A 24,787-nucleotide genomic window follows, 5' to 3' on the forward strand; every position below is an offset into this window, starting at 1 on the left:
TAAACTCTGAATGTGGTACTGCAGGGGTTCCTTGGCGTCTACTGCTGGCGGGGTGACGTCGCCCCTCCAGTGTCCTATGCCGGGGAAACGCCAGGGAACTACAGACACGCCCGACAGTACAAGACCCACAGGTAGCCGACAGCAAGAGAGGCCATGAGTACCCGTGCCGCTGCAGTGAAGCGGGAGGACGATGTGCAGGGGAGTACTGCTCACCGGCATCCCTCTGTTGTGGCACTGTAAGGCTATGTGCACACAATGCAGATTTCCAGCGGATTTTACAGCGCAGAAACGCTGCATATCCGCATTGTGATGTACAGTAGCATTTAAATCAATTGGAAAAAAAAAAAAACCGCTGTGCAGACGCTGCCGATTTTTCCGCACGGTTTTCTTGTGGTTCAAAATATGCAGCATGTCACTTCTTTTGTGCGGTTTTCCACCTGCTCCATTCTCCAAATCCGCAGGGGGAAATCCGCAGGGGAAAACCGCACAAAAACCGCAATAAAAAAGGAAGAAATCCGCAATTCTGCGCGGAAAAATCCGCAGGGCAAAAAAGTATGTGTGCACTTAGCCTAAGGATTCCCTGAGCTTTCCCGCTGGCAGGGTGACATCACCCCACCAGCGTTCTGCAGCCTGGGGAAATTCTAGGGAACCTCTTCAGCACCATACATCACATGCTCACATTGGAATACAGATTAGGTACTACCAGGGGTCAAGTTCTGGGAAAAAAAATGTGGAAACTCACCCAAGATTTCCTACTTGCCCCCACTCTGATGAGAGTTACACCAATGTAGTAATGAAATAATACTGCCATACTGTGACTGAATAAAACACCATGCAAAGACCAATATTGTTCCTATACAGTGACCATAGATAGGCAGAAACTAGCTACACGGGCGCTCTGCAGACTGCACTAGTGATTATGTTACCTTTAGGCCTCTTTCACACGATCATATGCGTATTGTGCGCGTTAAAAATGCAGCGTTGTCACTGCGTATTTCCCGTCGTATTTCACGCAGCCCAGTGATTTGTATTAATGGGCTAATCGTGTAATATGCTACAAAATAGAACATGCTGTAATTTATATATATTTTTTTTTACATGCATTTGCGTATGCATGAAAATAACGCATATGAGAATAAATGCATCGGTTTCAATGGGTACATTTCATCGTGAAATACACAAGCGTGAAAAACACAGCGTATTACAACGACAAAATTAAGATCATGTGAAAGAGGCCTTATATCCAATGGTCACATGCGACGTGAAAGAGGCCTTATATCTAATGGTCACATGCGACGTGAAAGAGGCCTTATATCCAATGGTCACATGCAACGTTTGCTGTTACTGGGGTCATTAACTTTTCCTATTTCTAGTCCAGACTACCACAATGAATTTTCCCAGCCGCTACTTGTCTTTGTAGGATTTTGCATTCAGACAGCTACGGGTTAGCCCCCCCCCCCCCCCCCAGAAAAAGATCGTAAATATCTCGGGAACGAAAGGAGATCTAACGTTATTTTTTGCTGATCAAACCGGATCTAACTAATATCTATCAGAATCCATCCAAAAAACGGCAAATGTCAAAGTTGGGGGGCTAGCTACGGGCTAGCCCCCCTGGGAAAGATCGTAAATATCTCATTTTGTAGGGGTGATCCAACGTTAGCTTTGGTTGATCAAACCGGATCTAACAAAGATCTAACGAATGTAATAATTTTTTACCCAAATTCTCACTAAGGGGGGGGGGGGGCTAACCCCGGCGTGGTGCTTTTTTTTCTTCTCACTAGGGTACTTGGCTCTGCTTGACAGCCGGAGATCCAACTTGTTCCTGCTGCATAGACTACAAAAGCAGCCACTACAGACTCGGGGCCCACAGGGCCCCTTCATCAAAGGGCAGTGAGTGATTCTTCAGGGGTTAAACAATCATTTGATTTTGTGGGGGTACAGCTGTTTGTCATTTTGTGGGTGCCGTTCTCTCTCACAAAATCAAGCAACTGCTTGTTAATCAGTTACTCATTTCGATTTTTGCCGGCACTTCATGTGGTCTGATCCTTACAAATACGGACAAACAATTGACCAAAAAATACTGAAGTGTAAATAAGGCCCTAATCTACTGAACTTAAAGGCAAGAAGCAGAGCTTGTGAGCAACAGATTCCTCGAATAGAAAAGTGAAAGAACATACATAACATGTAAGAACAAACTCTCTTATACTGTTTCTAACGCTCATACTCATCAATATGAAGCAGAAGTAAATGTATATCATGTAATTACCTTCAGAAGCCACCTGTAGATGCTGTGGTTTCCTATAAAGGGCCTACCTTATGAGCAGCCTGTGTGAGACTTGGGGGAAGCAGGCACACACTGAGTGCAGTGGCAGCTCCTCTGCTCAGCAGTCTCTGATCACTTTCGGTTTCTTTTCTGATCTACATCCCTCCCAGCTCTTTCTATTGTCTGGAAATTCCATGACTTATAAGAAATCTACAAGATGTGTCACAGTTTCAGCAAAGCAGCCATTTCTGTAGACAAAATCACATAAGTTTTCAGCAATTAAATTGTGTATTGAAAAGTCCTCTAACTCTACACTATATAAGGGTGTGTGCACACGCTGCAGATTCTGCGGCGGATCCGCAGCGGTTTTGGCTCTGCGGATCCGCAGCAGTTTTTGCTGCAGTGTACAGTACCATTATAACCTATGGAAATCAAAAACCGCTGTGCACATGCTGCGGAATTTTCCATGCGGATTTGCTGCGGTTTCAAATACGCAGCATGTCACTTTCTGCGGAATCCGCAGCGGTTTCACACCTTCTCCATTGTAGGTGTGAAACCGCAGGGGTAAACCGCAGGTCGACCTGCGGATTTATATGCGGATTTTGCTAAATCCACGCAGAAAATTCCGCAGGTGAATCCGCAGCGTGTACACGCAGCCTTACTCTTTATCATTTTCTTAGTTTTAACCCCTTCATGACTGGAGATAATCCATTTTTGCACTTTTGTCCCCCTCCCCCACACACTTATTCCTATTTTTCCTCTTTTTTTTTGCAGAACGTGTTGTAGTTTTGAATGATACCGCTGATTTTACCATACAATGCGATGAACCCCACATTTACGCTATCTTTTTTGTGTTTTAGCTTTTTTTGACGTTCATTGTGCGGTAAATGCTGGTAATAGGATTCCCCACTAAGTAGTACGATTACGGCAATATCAAACTTATTAGGTCAGGTTTCCACGATGCGTTTTTGGCGAGGTTTTTTAACTGTAATTTTTAGTTAATTTTCAGAAAATTACAGAATAAATTTAAAAATAAAAAAAAAAAAGAAGGACATAAAACTTAAGGTAGTGGCATTCGTATCATCAATGCATGGACTCAACACCAAATAGTCCACATCTCATTACCATAATTAGACAAGGACAATGGAACAAACAAAAGGAGGAGGCGGCAAATTTAGGAGTATTTTTAACTCTGCAGGAACTTGCAGAATTGCTTTACACAGCAGGGTGTATCCTGTATGCATCCTAAAGTCCAGACTCCTCAAAGTGCTCATCCGCATTATTTTATAAGGCTATGAGATATTCCGTGCTTCGTATATCTTGTATACGGGCATGTAGCTCACGATTTGATGGAGGATGAACCGGTTATGTCTAGCAAAGGCTGCCGTGATTTATTCTGGAACAGTAGGCTATTCGGAAGATAAAATTTGGGATCTAGGAGTATCTGATGGCCAGTGACCTTATAGGGAACCTGTCACCAGAAAAGAAACGCTATTAACCTGCAGATATGGGGTTAAAGGGAACCTGTCACCAGTTTTGTCACATATCAACTAAAACTATCACCTTATTCAGCACCTCTGATAAATTCCACAGACGCTTATGGAAGCCCTTGACTCCCCATGTATACCCCCAAAAACCTGTTTTTCTCCCTCGTTGCATGGTAATCTTCTCGGTCCGCTGCGATGACGGTGGTTTTGGGCCTTTTCACCCCTCCCCCCGACTGCTGCTCTTGAGCCTGCACACAGAAATCGCGGCTTGCGCCTGCGTACTTTGCTTTGCCCTAATGCGAGCAGCTCAAAGCATAGTGCACACATGCAAGAATTTGCCCAGCAATGTGGATGACGCAGGGAGTCATCCATGTCGATTACAGAAGGAGGACTGTGAGCAGCAGCCAAGGGGAGGGATGGAGACGACCGAAACTGCGCCCATCGGGCCAGACCAACCCGATCACCATACAGTGTGAGACAAGTTAAAGGGAATCCGTCAGCAGTTTTAGCCGATATAAGCTGTGGCCGCCTTTCAGGGCTTATTTACAGCATTCTGTAATGCTGTAGATATGCCCCCAATCCGACCTAAAAGATAAGAAAAATAAGTTTTATTATACTAACCAGGGTGGGGGGGGGGGGATTCCACACAGTCTCCTCAGCACCGCGCTCCTTATCTGCCCTGTTGAGGGCAAAGTAAAGTACTGCAGTGCACAGGAGCTGGGCTTCTCTGACCTTTCCCAGCGCCTGCGCACTGCAGCAGTACTTTTCTCTGCCCTCAACAGGGTAGAGAAGTACGCCTGCGCGGGAGCGCGATACCGGGGAGCCTGTGAAGCAAGCAGGAGTGGCGATCATAAGAAAATGGGAGGTGCCAGACCCGGACCTGCGACACCCATCGGACGGATAAGTATAATAAAACGTATTTTTCTTATCTTTCAGGTCCGAACGGGGGCTTATCTACAGCATTATAGAATGCTGTAGATAAGCCCTGAAAGGCAGCGGCCGTATCTTATATCGGCCATTTGACAGGTTCGCTTTAAAAAGATTTTTGGGTTGTATACAGGGGCTTTTATCAGCACAGGCGCTGAACAAGGTGATACATCAACTAAAACTATGACAAAACTGGTGGCAGATTCCCTTTAATCTGCAAATTAATAGCATTATTAACCTGCCTGACTCCTGCACTTAGCCGAACGCTGCGGGGAGAAAATGAACTTTACTCCCATGGCAGCGTTCCAGTTTCAGTCACAAGAACAGCCGGCCCCAAGATGAAAGGGATTCCCCCAAAAACATTCCCATTTACTCACATATGGGTGTTTTGGGTGAGCATCTGGACAGGGGTTAAGTAATATTTGCTAAATATCTGATACAAGACCCTGGATTGAGACACCTATTGTACATAGTTTTTCAAAGTAGGTAGGATGTGGTCTCTGAAGGAGGAGAGAAGAGAGTGCGTATAGTGCCTGATTTGGAGATATCGATAGTGAGAGCTGGAGATTGCAATGTATCAAAGGTAATAAACCCCTAGAGTGCGTATCAACTACGACTGCAAAGCAAAAAAGCGGTTTATTGATCCACTGCTTGGTCAGACTTGGTCTGGCCATCAGGTAATGCAGAGTTAAATAGAAAGGAAGTCATAGGGGAGTGTTCAGACATAAGCGGGATTTTTTCAAACATGTTTCCCAAATCCTTTTGGTAAAGATCACTGATCCCAACATGTGGGGCTAACCAAAGTGTTTCCAAATTCCATACATTCGGAAAATGCTGTAAGATGCGACCAAGATGGAGTGTAACGTAAATGGGTTGCTCTGTAATATCTGATAACATCCAGTGCGTCCAATCTGCTCTCGTATTACTTTTATAAGCCCAAATGAACTGGAGGACTGATGATTGGACAATTCTAAGCTCCCTATAGGGAACACAGAGGGGCAGGGTTTTGACCACTGATATTCTCCCAAATAGAGATATAGGAAAACTGTTCCATTTAATAAGCAGCTGTTTGAGTTCAATGAATAAAATGGGCGTAATAATGTTGATATAGTGATTTATATCTGGAGGTTATCTGGACCACAAGTATGTTAAAGAGCTGTTTTTCCATCTGTAGTTTTCCTTTAATGGGCCTAATGCTGTGCTGGGGATATTAAAGGGGTTGTCCACTACTAGGACTGGACAACCCCCTCTTAAACCAAATGTTTGGCCCCGATAAAATAAAAAAGCCTGTACTCACCCCCTGTGCTGACAATTCCTGCGGTGTTGATACTCGCTCTATCCGGAGCTCTTGTGCGGTGTTGTGACCCCCGACGCCCAATCAGCGCTGGCGTCACTGTCTCCGCCATCATATGGATTAAACGTGAAGAAGAGGAAGTCCGGGCTGCAGCTGACCTCAGACTTCCTCTTCATGTTCAATCCATACGTAGGTGGGGACAGTGACGTCAGCGCTGATTGGGCACCAGGCATCACGTGTCACAACACCGCAAGAGAGCCAAAGGGAGAGCGAGTACCATCACCGCTTGAATGGCACTGGAGGTGGGTATAAGCGTTTTATTTTATTGGGGGCCAAACATTTAAATTAAGAAGGGGTTGTCCTAGTAGTGGAAGCCCCCTTTAGGAGGAAGGACTTCTGTTTTACTATTGTTAAACTTGTAGCCCCAGAGGTAGGTAAATTGTCCTAGTAGGGCATGAAGGTTAGGGAGGGTTATTTTTTTAATTCTGTAGTTTTGAAATGGGAATAGGGGCTTGAACCTGAGCGTTTGTACTATATATTGCATTACCTCATTGGGACCACATAGCGTGACTGACGTTCTCCTATGAAGCACAGCCATAGGCTTTGTTATAAATCAGTCTATGGCGGTTAGGCGACTTAAGGGGGACTGTGAGCACAGAATGAATGATCGCGGCGCGGCCATTTATATATACCTTCTCACCTGCTTGTTTTCCCTTTATCTCCTTCTCCTCTTCTTTGATTGACAGCTATAGCTTCATAGAGCCAGAAAAGGGGGAAGATAGATGGAAAACAAGCAAGTGGGAAGGCGCACTCCATTGAATGGCCCCACCATGAAGCACCCAGTGCTTGTACTTGGCTTGAACAGTCTTTCCATGCTGACAGACTCCTTTAAATGCCATGGTATGTGACTGACAGCAGTATATAAAGAGTTAAACAACAGCAACTAGAGTTTGCTCCACTCACTGCTGTTAGGGCACATAGCGACTTTTTCAGTAGGTAATCTCCATAACCAAACTGAAAAAGTGCTGGCTATACTTTAAAGAGACTGAACATATGCAAAGTCTATAGAAAAACCATTTGTGTGTATTGTAACCCCTTCCTTTAAAAAAAAAACAATAAAAAATTCAGGAAGTATGAATCCAAATACGGTCTCCCTTTAAACAGTTCTACCACTTTAAGACTTTTAGCAAAACAGAAAGATGCAAAGCAGAAATGAAAGTGAGCAAGAAGCAAGTAAATGAAAGCGTAATAAGCTAAACTAATAAAGGAGTGACAACATTGCTTGTAATAGATTTTATGTGTGGTTGCTGCCTGAACAAATAAAAATATATTTTAAAAGTGCAATTGAAAAATATCATTTTACCATGATCGCATAAACCCACCATAATATGACAGCATAATTCCAACACATACAGACTGATTACAGTACTTATGTAATAAAATGTATGAAAAATAGCACAATACTGCTACCAGATAATATCACCGCACTGTTACCGAATAATACTGAAATGCAACGACTAAAGTATAGAGGACCATATTGTGATAAAATATACCATCATTCAGTGACTGAATAAAGCCACTATGCTGTGCATGGATGACAGCACCCTAATAAAGCTGCCAGATGACTTAATACAATAATTCCATCATACAGGGACTAAAAGATACCGTTTATAGCGATCAAATTACACTACCGTACAGCGGCTGAATAATAACGTCCTACAGTGACCAAATAAAATAACATTGCTGCAAATGAATAACACCAGCATACTGCAACCCAGTAATATCACCAAACAGCGAGTGAATAATACTGCCATACAATAACTGTATAATATCACAGTGTTACCAAAAGATACCACTATACAGAAACCACCATAAAGGGACCATAAGTAATCGGCATCTAAAATCCCTAATAAATTAGGCTGGTTTCACATTAGTGTTTTTGGGCGCAGCGTATCGTTTGCATGCGTTTTTTTCAAGAAGTGCGTCTAGACGCGCCCGACGCAACATGTTGCATTTTTGGGTCCGTCCAAAGGCGCCAAAAAAACCCGCATGCGCACGGAATGCGTCAAAACAACGCATTACAGTCTATGGGAACACAAGCATGCGCATGGACATGCGTACGCCTACGTTTGCGTAAGCATGCGTTTTACGAGTAAACATGCGTAGACTCTGGAACGAATGCGCATAAAAAACGCAAACATATGCAAAAGAGCATGATGCATTTTTGCATACGTTTCTACTTCCGCACGATGCGCTGCGCACAAAGACGCAAATGTGAAACTAGCCTTACCCACGTCTGAACATGGCTTAATTCTCCATTTCTTTATGGATCAGACGCAGCCATTACAATGTATAGCGGGCATATCTGATAAAAACAAATGAAAAATGGAAGACATACTTTACACTTTAGCTTTCCATTCATGTTTCATCCATTTTCATCTGATTCATTGCTAAGTGTCAACTGCTATAAAAAAAAAAAATTCAGTGTACCTAATTCAGTTTTTTATACAACAGATTCTAAAACTCATTCACACTGTTTTTTAACTTGTGTTTTTTGACCTGTGATGTACTGTTTGGTTTTTAAACCAACCAACTCTTAAGGCCCGGTACATTTAGCGATGCACCAGCGATCCCGACCACGATATGACCCAGTCAGGATCGCTGGTGCATCGCTAAATGGTCGCTAGTGAGCTGCCAAACAGGCAGATCTCACCAGCGATGCAGCAGCGGTCGTTACTTACCTGTCAGACGCAGAGAGGGTGACGTCTGCCGCCTGCGTCCATGGAGTCGCTCGTCAGCGCCAGCAGGAAGCAGACGACGAGAAATGGACCAGGCCGATCTCACGCGATCAGCGATAGCCAGCGGGGGGGGCCGGTCGGAGGTCAGTATCACATGTAGCGAGATCGCTACAGATATCGCTGTTGTGTCACAAAATCGATATGGCTATGTGTGAAGGGGGCTTTAGGCTATGTTCACACGTTGCGTTTTTTTATGCAGGCAAAACTTGCTCTCTTGGTAGTAAAGAAGCTGCTTACAAAAAGCAGGTTTTCCTGAGCTTTTCATGCTGATACCGTTTAGTTCATGCCTGTTGTTCCTGAGTCTTCAGCACCAATAATGCAGCAAAACCTGCTACCTGCTTTTTTGCACTTACCTTAAATTGCTTTCTATGGGTCAAAAAGGCTGCAAAAACGCTGAAAGAAACGACATGCTGCAATTTTCAAAAACGCAGCAGTTTTCCTATTCACTTAGGGAAAAAAAAAAAATGAGTAAGCTTGAGATTTATGAAATGTCATCGCTTTTTCTGATACTGTAAAACGCAGCTTATAAAAAAAAAAAAAAAAAACACAGCAAAAACGCAACATGTGAACAAAGTCTTACAGCGTTTTTACTGCAGCTTTTCCTCATTGAAATCAAAATGACATAGCACTAAAACACATAAAAAAAAAATCATCAAAATGTACCAAAAATTCCATCAAAAAGGCTCGTTTTCTGGCCACTGCCTGTACTTTTCATGAAGGAAAAGAAGGATCGAAAACACTTTGGGTGAACATACCCTTAGACTTAGCCTGAATTCAGATGTCAGTGAAACATGGTCTGTGCATGGACCATTATGTATGGACTGTCTGTGTATGTCTCGGCCCAAGCGAACATAGGCATATATGAGGCTGTTGAGTTTGGGATGGAAGACCCATGCCCAGTCCGTCCGTAGATCACAGTCTGTATTGGATCATATTTCATGGACGGCTGAATCCAGCCTTAGGGCTCGCTCCCACTTGCCTCATGCTGGCATTTTAAGCTGACAATATGGTGCCGTGGGTGCTCGGAAATGCAGAATATTGCGGGTGCTCGAATGATGTGTTGGAGTGCCTGCGGCCTCAAGTTTCATGGCTGTTAGACAGCCACAAAACATGTGAGGATTGCCCGTGTTTGTCAGTCAATCCCTGTATGTTTTGTGGCTGTAAAAACAACCGCGAAACATGCAGGTGAGGAGACTCGAACATGTCAATCGAGCACCCGCGATATTCGGTGAAAACCCGAGCACCCTCGGCAATCTTGAGCAACGAGCACTTGCGCTCATCACTACTAATAATAATACTTTCCACACCAATCTTCTCAATAAGGTGAAGGTGAGGTGTACTGGTTCAGCTGTAACGTTATCCTTAAAGGGATCATCCACTACTAGGACAACCCCTTCTTGATCAAAATGTTTGGCTCCCATAAAATAATAAAGCTTATACTCACCTCCCGTGACGGGGCCGATCCCGCGGTGTCGGCACTCTCAGTCACTGGGCTCGCGTGCAATTGTCGTTCCTTAGGCCGTGTTTAGAAGGCAAAAAAAAAAAAAAAAAAAAAAACTCACGCCCTAGCGGACAAGCGGTCTGATAGGGTTCATTCAGATGTCCGTTTTCCACGAACAGCAATTATATCTAGTATACTAGTCAATGGGGCTCAGTTCATATGTCCAACTTTTTTTAGTAGGCCAAGAGGTCTGCATAAAATTGTGGAGCCATGTCCAAATTGGTTAAGATCAAAGTCGGCCTTGCAAGTCCATAGGTATGGGGAAAAAAAAAAAAAAAAAAAAAAAAGAAAAAAAAATCAGACAGCACTCGAATGCCAACAGTGTACCGTCTGTTTTTCACATACTGCTTGATAGGAAAAGGTAAAGAATTGTTTTTTCTTATATAAGAAAAATGAATGAGACTCAGACAAAAGTCAGATAACACCCTGATGAAAATCTGCAAAAAAATGAAAAAAAAAAAAAAATGGGCACCCGAATGAGCAATTATTATTGATATGCACTAGTCAGTACATAAATCGGAGCAGAGGACTGCATGCTGCGATTGTGTGACACAAACCATAGGAGCATGTGAGATATCGGTGTGCACAGGCGCACTGGCGATTATTGGATCAGTTTGTCATCCATTGAGCACACAAACAGGACACTGACCGAAAACACGGCTGTCTGAACTTAGCGTTAGGGCAGGTACAGCTGATCACAGATTCTCGGGACAATCGGGTCGATTGTCATTTGCACTCTCTAATCAGAGTGTGAACAATCCAAGGCATTGGGTAGTATCCTTCAAAAAAAAGTTCTATTGGCACCCGTATACACACAAAAACAGACAGGCAATGTTTCGGTTACACAAGGCCTTTTTCAAGTAAAAAAAGGTGCACATTTGTCTTGAAAAACACCCTGCGTGGCCGAAATGTCGCATGTCCGTATTTTATTTGTATACTGGTGCCAGTAAAACTTTTAGGAATGATACTACCCAATACCTTGGTTTGTTCACAGCTTTTACAACAGAGTGGAGGGTTGTACCCAGTAGTGGTGCACGGGTATTCCTTTTACATGTGATCAGAGAAGTGATCCGAGTCTCTAGGATGAGGACAAGATGGAGAAAACAAATTTCTCCATTGTGTTTCAGATGTCATCTGAGTGCAGTTCGATGTTTTCCATGCACTCATTGGTTTGCATAGCCGAGTGTGATCAGAATATTGGATCAAACTCGGGCATGAAACGATTTTTTTCCCTCAGTTCCTGTCTGAAAATAAAAATGGACATTTGCACGGCCCCACAGACTAACAATACTCTGAGCGTGAGCCGATGTTTTGTTGGATCGCACTGAGACTGGAATTACGGCTGTCTGCACCTGCCCTTAGGTTGACCTATATCTCACACGCAAATTTTCCTGAGGCTTTTCAGACTGGTTCAACAGCATGTTTGGTGCACAATGTGTGAAATCAAACTTCAGGCCACAAAACTTCACATCTTTTTTGTAAGTGCAAAACACACAAAAAAAGTCTGTTTTTGTTTTTCTTTTACGGCACCACAGATGACAAAGAACAATATGAGTCAATGGGTCAGTGAGAAACACGTACAGCACACGGATGGCGTCAGTGTGTACAGTCCGTGATTAACACTGCAAAGTATAAGAGAAGATTTGTCATTTATTCATTTTTTTTATCAATTAGTGAAAAACACTGATGACTGAAGGTAGAAATGGACACACTGATGACACACGGCTGGTAGAAATGGACACAATGATGTCACACGGATGGTAGAAATGGACACAGCTGATAGAAATGGACACAATGATGACACACGGCTGATAGAAATGGACACACTGATGACACACGGCTAGTAGAAATGGACACACGGATGACACGGATGGTAGAAATGGACACACTGATGACACGGATGGTAGAAATGGACACACTGATGACACGGATGGTAGAAATGGACACACTGATGACACACGGATGGTAGAAATGGACACACTGATGACACACGGATGGTAGAAATGGACACACTGATGACACACGGATGGTAGAAATGGACACACTGATGACACGGATGGTAGAAATGGACACACTGATGACACACGGCTGGTAGAAATGGACACACTGATGACACACGGCTGGTAGAAATGGACACACTGATGACACACGGAAGGTAGAAATGGACACAATGATGTCACACGGATGGTAGAAATGGACACAGCTGATAGAAATGGACACAATGATGACACACGGCTGATAGAAATGGACACACTGATGACACACGGCTCTTAGAAATGGACACACTGATGACACACGGCTCTTAGAAATGGACACACTGATGACACACGGCTGGTAGAAATGGACACACTGATGACACACGGCTGGTAGAAATGGACACACTGATGACACACGGCTGGTAGAAATGGACACACTGATGACACACGGCTGGTAGAAATGGACACACTGATGACACACGGCTGGTAGAAATGGACACACTGATGACACACGGCTGGTAGAAATGGACACACTGATGACACACGGCTGGTAGAAATGGACACACTGATGACACACGGCTGGTAGAAATGGACACACTGATGACACAGGGATGGTAGAAATGGACACACTGATGACACACGGCTGGTAGAAATGGACACACTGATGACACACGGCTGGTAGAAATGGACACACTGATGACACACGGCTGGTAGAAATGGACACACTGATGACACAGGGATGGTAGAAATGGACACACTGATGACACAGGGATGGTAGAAATGGACACACTGATGACACAGGGATGGTAGAAATGGACACACTGATGACACACGGCTGGTAGAAATGGACATACTGATGACACGGATGGTAGAAATGGACACACGGATGGTAGAAATAGACATACTGATGACACGGCTAGTAGAAATGGACACACTGATGACACACGGATGGTAGAAAGGGACACCGGGATGACACACGGCTGATAGAAATGGACACACTGATGACACACGGATGGTAGAAATGGACACACGGATGACACATGGCTGGTAGAAATGGATACACCGATGGTAGAAATGGACACACTGATGACATTGGTACCATTATTTCACGTGTTTAAATACGGATGTGTGAATGAGGCCTCAGAAAGGGTTCAATGTATTTTCGATCCGTGTGCACATCAGACCAATGGAAACCTCAGGTCCGTGTGCAAAAAAACTGCACCATGAACTATTCTGGTCAGTTTAATAGACCAATATGGTGCATATAACATAGCACAAGCGCCATCTGCAATGGAGTTTGTGGCCGTGACTGGAAAGACTTTTACAATGTGACCCTCTCTTAGGTCACATTCACATTGTCAGTATTTGGTCAGTTTTTTACCTCAGCGTTTGTAAGCCAAAACCAGGAGTGGGTGATAAACACAGAAGTGGTGACGTCTTTCTATTATACTTCTCCTCTGATTGTTCCACTCCTGGTTTTGGCTTACAGATACTGAGGTAAAAAACTCAACAAATACTGGACGGGCGAACGTGGCCTTAAACATGGCGGAGCGACTGAGAAAAATAAAAGTATAGGTTCAAGTTTATGATTAACTAAAGGGGTTGTCCACTATTGTCTCTACCCCTAATTACCTCAGTGCTTCATGAGGTAAAAAAAAAAAAAAAAAAAAAAAAAAAAAAAAATCAGTATTTAGTATCCCAGACGAGCGCCTTTAACCCTTCTGTACGATCAGAAAGGTGCTTCTTCCACTCATACGGAACAGTGAAGGCTGCAGCCGCTCAGCGAGTGCTTGACATTTCAGGTCAGCGGTAGTGATGAGCGCGAGTGCTCGATACTAGAGATGGCCGAGGATGCTCGGGTATGCACAGAGTATCGGGGGGCGCTTGGGTATGTATCGAATATCACCAGCGCTCAAATGACATGTTGGAGTCACGTCCCCGCATCTTTCACGGCTGTTAGACAGTGTATGTCAGGCAATCTCGCACATTTTGTATACAAAAACAGTTGGAGTAAAGACATCCACCAAGGAAAATAATTAAAATAGTTTTATTCTCAAAAATTCATGATATAGACAAAGAATACATAAAGACGGGTCACATAATTAAAGAGCTCCATATGATAAGGAATTCAGGTACAGAAAAAACACACATGCAGCAATACTAAGAGCGATGGAATAAGGATCTGTATAATGGATATACAAAGATAAATAAAGTGCCAGTGCTTTAAGTCTTTCTTATAGATATCCAAAAGAATCCCACAGAGTGACCCTCTCACAATAATAAACCATCACAGCATAATAGCTCAAAGTCCTAGTTTGGAGGCCACATATTGGAAACCTGTTCAAAAACGCTTAGGCTGGTTTCACATTAGCGCTTTTTAAGCGCACGCACGGCCGGGGGTAGCTCCGCCCCTGAGCCGGCTCTCTGCCCGGCGTGCCCGCCCCTTGCTTGTAGCGCCGCCTCCTAGCGCACAGCGGCACCTGCGATCGGCGCACCCTATCTTTAGCATAGGGTGCGCAGATCATGCGCAGGCCGTGCGCTAGTTGCGCTTTGACCTGCGCTGCGCACTTTTGACGGTGCGCCGTGAGCGCCAAAATCCGAAAAGTTTGATTTTGGCGCGCACGGCGCACCGTCAAAAGTGCGCAGCGCAGGTCAAAGCGTAACTAGCGCACGGCCTGCGCACGATCTGCGCACCCTATGCTAAAGATAGGGTGCGCCGATCGCAGGCGCCGCTGTGCGCTAGGAGGCGGCGCTACAAGCAAGGGGCGGGCACGCCGGGCAGAGAGCAGGCTCGGGGGCGGATCTACCCCCGGCCGTGCGTGCGCTTAAAAAGCGCGAATGTGAAACCAGCCTTACCCATAGCTAATTAGTATGCCACACGTGTAGCCCCTACGCGCGTTTCGCGTGGGCTTAGTCGGGGGGCTGTGGTGGCATGTTCTGTCCCACTCTCCCTTATAACACCCCATCGCAGCTGTAGAGAATCATCATAGATGGCGCATGTCATCACAATGGGACCCGGAATTCGCGTCAACAGACGGAGCCAAGATGGCGGTGCGGCTCACCCAGAACAACTGGTGACGTCACTGAACCGCACACGCCATCAAACGGCGCCGGAAATGACGCGCCGGCTATCTCCATATGCGAGACATGCGCACCGATGATCTCCCAGTGCTGATCACCAAAACAACAGGTGACGTCATCGGACCGCCCACACAATAGAGCGGCACCTAAGAATGACGCACCCATCGTCTCAGGGTGTGCATTCCACCAATCTAGCGGCGCAATCTAACAGTTGGAATCGATAACAAATTTAAAGGCGCATCTCCAATGACAATGCAAAAGATTTGCACCCTATAAACTTGAAGCACTGGCACTTTATTTATCTTTGTATATCCATTATACATATCCTTATTCCATCGCTCTTAGTATTGCTGCATGTGTGTTTTTTCTGTACCTGAATTCCTTATCATATGGAGCTCTTTAATTATGTGACCTGTCTTTATGTATTCTTTGTCTATATCATGAATTTTTGAGAATAAAACTATTTTAATTATTTTCCTTGGTGGATGTCTTTACTCCAACTGTTTTTGTATACAAGGTATTGGGAGTTATTCCACAGCTAGTGCATGTTATGGGGTGGTGACCATGGGTCAGGGCCACCTGTAATTATATGTTCACTGCCCTTGAAATTTTGTTTGCTCTAATCTCGCACATTTTGCGGCTGTCTAACAGCCGTGGGGACGCGAACATGTCACACGAGCACCCTCGAGTATCCAGCACTTGCCCTCATCACTAGTCAGCAGGCCAAGGCCTGGGATGCAATTTAATACATTGTGCAGCACTGTGAGGTAATTAATAAGAGATTAACCAGTTGCTGTCCATCTTTTCTTTAACTATACCCTGCGCATGTGTCCACTATATGGCATATAATGGCTAGTGACTCTTTTTAGGAATTTGAGGGGGGTGCACGTCTCTGTGTGAATAAAGCCCTATTATTCTCCCAGCGAAACCCTCAGATATATCGGTGAGCTCCACCAGGATAAAAAACAGCCCTGAGGAACATTTCTGTCACATGTCTGAACTTGTCCTTGGTCTCTGCGCTCAGTCATGAGGTAGGCAGCCCTTGCAGGCAGTGAGTCAGACCCTGCTCTCCTCAGTCATCATCCCCTCTGCACAATGGCGGGAATTATCTGCTGGTCACATGACTAGTGCTGCACTTTATGGTACACACTTGCACCATGGCGGCAGAGCTGCAGATCGTGCGACCGTCACCTGCTGTCTGCAGCGACCATGAACGTCCCCCCTGCGCCTCAGCACAGAACACACAAAGAGCATGCATGCACCCACCAGCATCCAGCACTTCCGTCTTCTCGCAGGAGATACGTCACCAACCCAGTGACCCTCCCCAGCCAGCCAGCACCGACTATGGCAATGCACGCCTCGCGAGTAAGCCCCAAACTTTAAAGTGGCAGTGCCCAGATCCCCAAGTTACACGCCTACCTATATAGTGCCAGTTCCTCTCCCCTTTTGGACCGTTGACATTTTCCATTTTTCTCTGAATCCCCCTCTAGGTCATTTAGGTTATTTTACATAAATAGAATATGGTACAAAAATATCCAGAAAATTATCAAACTTCATTACAGTTGCTAAAAATAAAATAATTGAGTGTTAGCTCTTGTCCCGTCTTTATTTATAAAGCCGGGGCGTTATAAATCAGAATTTGATTTGTGATCGGGGCTGATCGCAGCGGTATGTTGTCTCCATTGGGCCACGTTCACACCTTGCTCAGTGACCATGTACTGTTTTTACGCAGGGGACTCATCTGTCTGTCCGCTGCTGCTGGCGATTCCCACAGGCGTCAGCTGTACATGACACCTTGCAGTATCGGACCCGGACGACTTTGCAAACAATGGGGGGCCGATTAACGCCTTAAATACGGCTGTCAATCGTGACAGCCGAATTTAAGTTGTTGCAAGGGGGGTCACAACACCCCTTTAGTAAACATCAGACCCCCGGGATGAGAATCGCTGGTCCTGATGTTTACCATGTGGTCATGGGGTACGATGGCGTGTGAGATCCAGCAATAGGCCGGCGTCACACTAGCGTAGAATACGGACAAGTGCGATGCGAGAAAACATCGCAGCGCTCGGATCATTGATAATCTATGGGGCAGCTCCCATCACCGTACGTGCAAATGAAATCGCAGCATGCTGCTATTGGCACCAAGTCTCGGCTCACTCGGTTATGGGTGCGAGTGACACAGCGCACATCACTCGGATATCATCCTAGTGATGTGCGATATACACTGACCCCGGCAATGGTGGAGATGGAGAAATTAGTTTCTCCGCCTCCTCCGCAGCTGTGCTCCGATTCTCTCAGTGCGACAGGCTCGGAGCACAGTAGCATGACACCCCGCTCGCAGCAGAGCAGGAGCCGTGGGTCATTAGCATATCGCATCCAATGCTCTCACATCGGATGCCATACAACAAACTGTCAGAGACCATATATACACTGTGTCTCAAACAGGATGACTGTACATAGTATATTCAAAAAAATGCACAGTGCCTCCAAGGTGCAGTAGCTATAGAGTGACCCCCCACCCCGGGTCAGAGACTATGCAGAAAAAGAAAGGTACATAAGTGAATCCTAATTTCAATGGCGTCTCCGACATTGCGGAGATAATATCTTAGGGAATGCTCAGCTTACCCATGTTTACCTGTCCGATGCAGCCCCCTGTCAAGTCAATATTACAGGCTTAAGGCCCCGTTACACATAACGATGTCCCAGCGATCCGACATGGATGGGATCGCCGGGATATTGTTAGGCTGATCGCTGGTGAGCTGTCACATAGACAGCCCCTCCAGCGATGAGGACCAGCGAGCAAGCTGGTATCTAAGGTAAACAGCGGGTTTCTAAGAGCCGCGCGGCTCTTAGAAACCCGCTGTTTATGTGTCGCCCTTGAGGGTTCAGTCGCCACAGAGGTACTGCACCTCCTCCTGAGGTGTGGTGCCCCACTATCCATGTAAGGTGGAAACACCTGACCACACTCCAACACCTGCATCCCACACAACATAGTAGTGTAGCAAAGCACCCTTTGGTGCCTCCCTGCTTGGAACACGAAGCATGCTGGGAGGCGGGTGGAGTTTAGTTTGCATTAAAAGAGCGGGAAGAGGATAGGATTTAGGCAGTTAGTCACAGGAGTCTGACGAGGCCAGTCTGTGAAAGGAGATCCCCTGAGTGGGATGGATGAAGGAAGTGCTGCAGCCGACCTCAGTGACCTGGGTCCGCTGGCACAGGAAAGGAACTTTAATAGAAAGCCTGACTCTCCATAAGAAGGAAAGGATTGGCACGGAACGTGAGGAGAAGAAGAGAACCAAGGATCAGGGTTAGAGGAGAACCCTTCCCAAGTTCTAAGCGCAAGGCCGGGGTCCGGTCCCCGAGGTTGTATGGATATTAATGGTCCTGCAGCAGACACCGGAGGAATAGAAGTTGTCACCACTTTATTCCCACACAAGACTTGGGGGCACAACAGCAACGTAAGAGAGCCGGGACTTAGTAGCAAGGAGTCCCCTAAGCAGGCTACAGCTGTCTGCCGTACAAGTAGAGTTCATAGGAACATCTGACAGGAGGAACTCCAGTGTAACTCAGTACTGTGAGTACTTCACTAAAGGCGCTAAGAGGGAGACATTCAGAAAAGGCACATATGTTGGCGGAGTGTTGGAAAGGAGTACTTCATCTTGCCTGGAAGTTGGCTGACCTCCTGACCCGGAGGACACAGCATGGATGCGGGCACCTGTACCTGCAACAGACTGTGAGTAAAGCTTTGGAACTACATGTCCCGGTGTCCTCCACGTATTCCTGCGTCAACCTGCCCAGCACTGCTACATCCCTTGCGCCCGACACTACACCATCTAAGTGTCACTTCACTTACTCTGCCCTGGGACTACAGCCCTGCCTGTGGAGAGCTATAACATCATTGCTGCACCTCACCATCTGTCCCAGAGGATCTGTCTGCAGCGTCTGCTCAACATCTTCATTGCCAAACACCACAGGTGCCGTCACGACTCATTAATTCATAAACTCTACTCATCATAAGCACACTGAACTTTCCCCCTTTTACAATGGGCGCCCAGGGCCACGGGCCAGGTCCCAGCTGCCATGACATCTCCCAATGAAGCTCATCGGGCCCGGTACCGAGTACCCCACAGCCCTAGGAGGGCGACCCATTTACCTTAGATACCAGTGTGCAGTGTCGCTGATCGTTCGTCTCCCGCTGCCACACGCAGCGATGCGCGCTGGCCAGCGGGTGACCAACGATCAAAAAATGGCCCAGGACGATCCTGCACGATCAGCGATACCCGGCGGGGGGGGGGGGGGGGGCGGTCGCTGATGTGTGTCACACACAGCGATGTCGCTGGCGAGATCGCTGTGACATCACAAAGTCAGAGATATCGCTAGCAATCTCGCTGTGTGTGACGGGGCCTTTACACAAGCAAGTCTGTTTTCTTGACCAACCAAAAAGAAACACATAAATTAAAAAGTCAACATAAAGAGAACAGTCTGTTCTTCCTGACTTCCTAAAAATAGACGTCTGGTTAATTAAGATGCAATGCTGTGTCTCCACACCCATATGCTGGTAAAACAATTGTTTGGGCACACGGCAGGGCTCAGAAGTGAATGAACACCATTAGACTTTTTGAATGCAAAATGGCAGACATTGAGAAAGGACACCATTTCATGTTGGGAAAGTCTCTGATGTGCCTAAACAAACCCCCCTATTTTGGAAAGAAGACCCCTCAAGGAATGTGACTAGATGTGTAGTGAGCACCTTGAACCCCCAAGTGCTACACAGTAATTTAAAACGTAGAGCTGTGAAAATTAAAATAAAAATCACATTTTTCATACAAAAATGTAATTTTAGCCCCAATATTTTTATTTTCGCAAGGGTAACTGGAGTAAATGGACCCAAATATTTGTTGTGCAATTTCTCTAAGTACACAGATACCCCTTATGTGGGTGAAAACTACACATCACCAAACCACAAAACTTCACACAAGGCAAAAATAAAATTGAAAATCTTTATTGAAACAGTTAATAAAATGTAAAAAAGCTAGGCAGATACCACAGGTACAGGAAAAGAAAGTGGGTAACCCAGGGGTTGACCAAAAGCACAAATGTGTCAATGGTCATACATATATATAGCATGCACATAAAATGAAAAGCCAATGTTGGTTCTATGTAACTATGTACAAAAATGAAACAACCTATCAATTTTTTGTCATATATGCCATAGAACTACATTATAATTAATGCATGTTGCGGTCATAGTGAGCCACCTAAGTCTCATAATATATAGTAAAAGGCATAAATGTGCCAAAATTAAATAATTATACAATAGCAATGAGTAATGTGACTAAGGAAGCTAACATATGGACGCAGATGTAATGGCAGGAAAAGGAACCTCCTAATACAGAAGCTAAAGGTGTAAGTACATGTATGAAACACACCAGTGTGTAAACACATAAGAGGACATAGTTACCTGGAGTGCACTCCTGGGGTACCCACCACACCCGACGCGCGTTTCGCAATGAAATGCTTCGTCCAAGGGGTGGTAGGGTACTGGCCAGATAGGGTATATAAATGAACAGGAGCCAATAGCAAACGAAAAACATAATTAAGTAAATAATAACAATGTGTGACCGAACAAGTTCATTGGATCCCCAGTGAGGGATAGGTGGCGCTATACTGATTAATTATTTAGTGAGAACCTGTTAACACTAGGTACCGGGTGACCGGCAGGAAAAAAAGGGGGGGTAACAGCGCAAAAAAGACTCAAAAGAAAAAGTGACACAACCCATCACGTAACCCCATATCCACAACAACGCTTGCGTAAACATGGTAACGCTGCCAACATCATATCCGGTATGGATCAGACGTCACAACCAGTAAGCACGGCACGAGTCAATTGCCTTGGTAACAACCGGGACTCTGAAACACCTCCTGGTAATGGGAGGCCATCGGTGTACAAACACATAGGTGCAGGGTAAACAGCAGGAAAAAGGGGTAACTACGCAAAAAGTAGTTACCCCTTTTTCCATGCATTAATTATAATGTATTTCTATGGCATATATGACAAAAAATTGATAGGTTGTTTCATTTTTGTACATAGTTACATAGAACCAACATTGGCTTTTGATTTTTATGTGCATGCTATATATGTATGACCATTGACACATTTGTGCTTTTGGTCAACCCCTGGGTTACCCACTTTATTTTCCTGTACCTGTGGTATCTGCCTAGCTTTTTTACATTTTATTAACTGTTTCAATAAAGATTTTCAATTTTATTTTTGCCTTGTGTGAAGTTTTGTGACGTATTTATGTTCCCTTCATGGCATTATTTTAGGGATATATTTAGGTGTTGTTGGGTGAAAACTACAGTTTGGGCATCGGAACGGAAAGAGTAACATTTCGGAATGCAGACTTTGATGGAATGGTCTGCAGACGTAATGTCTCATTTGGAGAGCCACTGATGTGCCTAAACAGTGGAAACCCCTCACAAGTGACCCCATTTTAGAAACTGCACCCCTCAAGGATTATATCCATGAGTATATTGAGAATTTTGCACCCTTAGGTACTACAACATAATTTGATAACTTTAGGTCGTCATACAGAAAATAGACCCCCACAATTCATTATTCAATTTCTTCCAAACATGATGATACCCCATATGTGGTCAAAAAAGTCTGTTTGGGCACATGGCAGGGCTAGGAAAGGATAGAGTGCAATTTGGAATAAATTGTGAATGGCATATCGCATTTGGAGAACCCCTGACAAGCAAAAACAGCAGAAGCCCCCCCACAAGTGACCCATTTTTTAAACCAGACCACTTAAGGAATTCATCTAGGGTTGTATTGAGCATTTTTTAACCTGCAGATGAGTCATGAAACGTTATAAAATTTAGATGTCAGAACGAAAAATTAAATATATTCTACTAAAATACTGTTTTAGCATTAAATTTATAATTTACACTTCGCGTAATGGTAGAAATTGGACCTCACAATGTTTTATGCAATTTCTCTTGAATGTGGCAGTACCCCATATGTGGTTGTACACTACTGATTGAGTACACAACAGGAATCAGATGGGAAGAAGAGCTACCGTTAATCCTCGAGTATAAGCCGAGATTTTCAGCACATTTTTTAGGCTGAAAGTCCCCATCTCGGCTTATACTCGAGTCATTGTCCCAGGGGGTCGGCGGGGGAGGGGGAGCGCAGGAGCCGGTGGCTGTCAGATCACACTCACCCCCTCCTGACACGGTCTCTGCACTTCCCTGCTTCTCAGATGGTCTCAGTCGCCACAGCTCTTCCTGTGTTCAGTGGTCACATGTTACCGCTCATTAAAGTAATGAATATGCACGCGACTCCACTCCCATCGGCGTGGAGTGCATATTCATTATTTTAATGAGCTGTACCATGTCACCACTGAACACTGCTGGCGCCGGAGACCATCAAAGAAGCAAGCAGTACAGAGACTGCGCCAGGAGGGGTGAGTATGACGGGGAGGACGGGGGGAGCCATGCGATATTCACCTGTTCCCATTCAACTGCCGCGCGCCGCTCTGTCTTCCGCGTCCTTTGGCTGTGACATTCCGGTCAGAGGGTGCGATGACGTGGCTAGTGCGCGCCCTCTGCCTGAACAGTCACTGCAGAGACCCAGTAGACAGGTCAGCACGTGGCGGTGGAACGGGGAGAGGTAAATATCGCAGGTTCCAGGGACCTGAGCCAGCGGCGACACCGGCACCTGGCCCCCAGCGACAAGAGGTGAGTATGTAAATTTTTCTTTTTTTATCAGCAGTAGCATATGGGGCATATATATCTATGGATCATCTTATCGGGCCATCAACCTTTATGGAGCAGCATATGGGGCATATATATCTATGGAGCATCTTATGGGGCCATCAACCTTTATGGAGCAGCATATGGGGCATATTATTCTATGGAGCATCTTATGGGACCATCAACCTTTAAGGAGCAGCATATGGGGCATATTATTCTATGGAGCATCATATAGGGCCATCAACCTTTATGGAGCTGCATATGGGACATATTATTCTATGAAGCATCTTATGGGGCCATCAACCTTTATGGAGCAGCATATGGGGCATATATATCTATGGAGCATCTTATGGGGCCATCAACCTTTATGAAGCAGCATAGGGGGCATATATATCTATGGAGCATCTTATGGGGCCATCAACCTTTATGGAGCAGCATATGGGGCATATTATTCTATGGAGCATCGTATAGGGCCATCAACCTTTATGGAGCTGCATATGGGACATATTATTCTATGGAGCATCTTATGGGGCCATCAACCTTTATGGAGCAGCACATGGGGCATATTATTCTATGGAGCATCATATGGGGCCATCATTAACCTTTTATGCAGCATTATATGGGGAATATTTTAATATGGAGCATCTTATTGGGCCATTATTAAACTTTATGCAGCATTATATGGGACATATTTTTGAATGGAGCATCTTATGGGGCCCATCATGAACTTTATGGAGCATTATGTGGGGTGCATTTTGTATGGAACATCTTATGGGGCCCATCATGAACTGTATGGAGCATTTTATGGGGCTCCTGATTCAATATGGATATTCAAAATCATTTAACCTACTGATGTCTCAATTAATTTTACTTTTATTGGTATCTATTTTTATTTTTGAAGTTTACCAGTAGCTGCTGCATTTCCCACCCTAGGCTTATACTCAAGTCATTAAGTTTTTCCAGTTTTTTGTGGCAAAGTTAAGGGCACTTCACATACTCATTAAAAAAAATCCTCACCTGACCTTCGCGCCCTCGACGAACAGCGTCCTTTTATCCTCCACAACCTGGGTGGTACATGACAGTGACATCACATGGTGTCCTTGCTGGCTTGCCGACATCGACTGTCGGCCTCTGAGTGTTTGGTGGCTTGTATTGGTATTGTAGCGCAGAGAGCTGGGGTCTGTGCCATGATACATTTCAATTGAATGTGCGTCCAAGGAGCAACTAGCAGGTCATAAAGGGCAATGTGCTATAGCAGCAGATAAATAGAGATAATGGGGAATAATACCTGTGTGGTCCGTGGTCCAAGTATGGCGCACGCGCGTTTCGGAATGTGTCCTTCGTCAGTCCTTTCGGGGTGTGCTCCGTACTTGGACCGCGGACCACACAGGTATTATTCCCCATTAACTCTATATGCTGCTATTGCACATTGCATCTTGTGAACTGCTCCCCCCTTTTTTGCACACCTGCTTGCACACATTGTGCTGTACAGTTGCGCTCAAAAGTTTACATGCCCTGGCAGAATTTTTGCTTTCCTGGCCTTTTTTCAGAGAATATGGATGATAACTCCAAAACATTTCCTCCACTCAAGGTTAGTGGTTGGGTGAAGCCATTTATTGTCAACTACTGTGTTTTCTCTTTTTAAATCATAATGACAACCCAAAACATCCAAATGACCCTGATCAAAAGTTTACATACTCTGGTG

At 45.1% G+C, this 24,787-nt stretch overlaps 1 protein-coding gene across 1 annotated transcript in view; it reads right to left on the reverse strand.

The window, feature by feature from the left end:
- Positions 1-16,690, reverse strand: part of RNF213 (ring finger protein 213) — a 394,954-nt gene extending 378,264 nt beyond the window's left edge. Inside the window, exon 1 of the mRNA XM_073568003.1 lies at positions 16,594-16,690. The gene's annotated coding sequence lies outside the window, so the exon portion shown is untranslated. The remainder of the gene's footprint in view (positions 1-16,593) is intronic.
- Positions 16,691-24,787: the final 8,097 nt, after the last annotated feature.

Source organism: Dendrobates tinctorius, unplaced genomic scaffold (genome assembly GCF_039654945.1).
Source record: "Dendrobates tinctorius isolate UK_male_01 unplaced genomic scaffold, ASM3965494v1 ptg000020l, whole genome shotgun sequence".
Taxonomy (NCBI): Eukaryota; Metazoa; Chordata; class Amphibia; order Anura; family Dendrobatidae; genus Dendrobates; species Dendrobates tinctorius.